The sequence below is a fragment of the Pinus tabuliformis genome, chromosome 7 (assembly GCF_031772625.1).
Source record: "Pinus tabuliformis cultivar Carrire ecotype Pingquan chromosome 7, CPIR1, whole genome shotgun sequence".
Taxonomy (NCBI): domain Eukaryota; kingdom Viridiplantae; phylum Streptophyta; class Pinopsida; order Pinales; family Pinaceae; genus Pinus; species Pinus tabuliformis.
The window spans coordinates 795,957,017-795,958,314 of NC_142293.1; the positions used below are offsets into that span (position 1 = coordinate 795,957,017).

The window sequence follows — 1,298 nt, forward strand, 5'->3', positions numbered from 1 at the left end:
CTGAAATGCCTTAAAAAGTGCTTATAGACTTTAACTATATTTATTAAGGACCCCAAGAAAACATAATTTTTAAAATATGCTTATCTTTGAGATTTGAATTGATTTATCTACTTATTTCTACAAACCCTAATGCATTTCATTGAAAGACAATAGGCAGGACATACATACAATTGGTTAATGATGTATGTATAGCATTGATAATGCTTATTCCAATAGGTCCCTGATAGTAGTCCTTTGCCCCAACTAGAATTTGCAGAGAAAAAGGTTTTGCCCCTAGGTTTGTTATTATCATGTTCTTGTTCTCTAAAAGTTTGCTCCAAGTAGATCAAGTGGGTCACTAAAATGAGTGACCACTAATGGCTTTCACATTTATACAAGGAATTGGCAAGGGACTTTACATGGACTCCACTCAACTTCAGACACAGCTTCAGCCAATATGCAGAGTGATTGAAATTGAACACAGCTAAGTAGTGACATTGGCTCACAGTAATACACCAAATATAAAATATTGAAGCTTTTACAGAAGCAAGGAGTAAGAAAAATTATGAAGCTCAGAGAAGTAGATTTAAATAAAATATTGAAGCTTTTACAGAAGCAAGGAGTAAGAAAAATTATGAAGCTCAGAGAAGTAGATTTAAATCAATCAAAGCTTGTTGAATGGCTATAACGTCCATAGAAATAATCTTCCAAGGTTTTTCTCTCATCTACAAGATCTACACTTTGATCTGGACTACTGTTTGATACCAAATCATCATCAACTCCAAGCATTGCAAGTAATAGATGAGTTTGGTTGATGGTATGACTATTGGGGAAATGATTGTCAACGAATCGATTGACATTAAAACTCGACTGCACATTCTCCCTAAATTGTTTTTGCAGAGCTACTTCAGCAAATATGCCCATGCAGAGTGCTATGCACGCACAGGACCTGCCTTGAACTATTGATTCCTGCAGTTACCAATGTCAGTTTGTAATGATCGGGTAACTAAGGTTCAACAGTATAAAGATCGACAACATTACAAATATGTGTATAGCTGCAAGAGCCAGAAACATAATACCCAAGTCCAAATGGCCTTTCTTTCTCTTGAATCTCAGTTGAATGACTCTTAATATCGAATGGAATTAGTGTCTCTTGACCTCTATCTGCCAGCTTTTCAATGTCCAGATTTTCTGATTCAAAGTCAGCTTTGTCTGGCAAATCAACATCTAACTGTTGTTCTGTGTTACAATCAATCACATCAATGTATATGTCGGGGTCAGGAGGAGGAAAGTGACAGGAATGCCCACTATACTTGGCC

At 36.2% G+C, this 1,298-nt stretch overlaps 1 non-coding gene across 1 annotated transcript; it reads right to left on the reverse strand.

Annotated features, from left to right (window-relative positions):
• Positions 1-800: 800 nt before the first annotated feature.
• Positions 801-935, reverse strand: LOC149249976 (small nucleolar RNA snoR135). Its single transcript, XR_016267799.1, has one exon. It is a non-coding gene; the product is annotated as a small nucleolar RNA snoR135 (small nucleolar RNA).
• Positions 936-1,298: the final 363 nt, after the last annotated feature.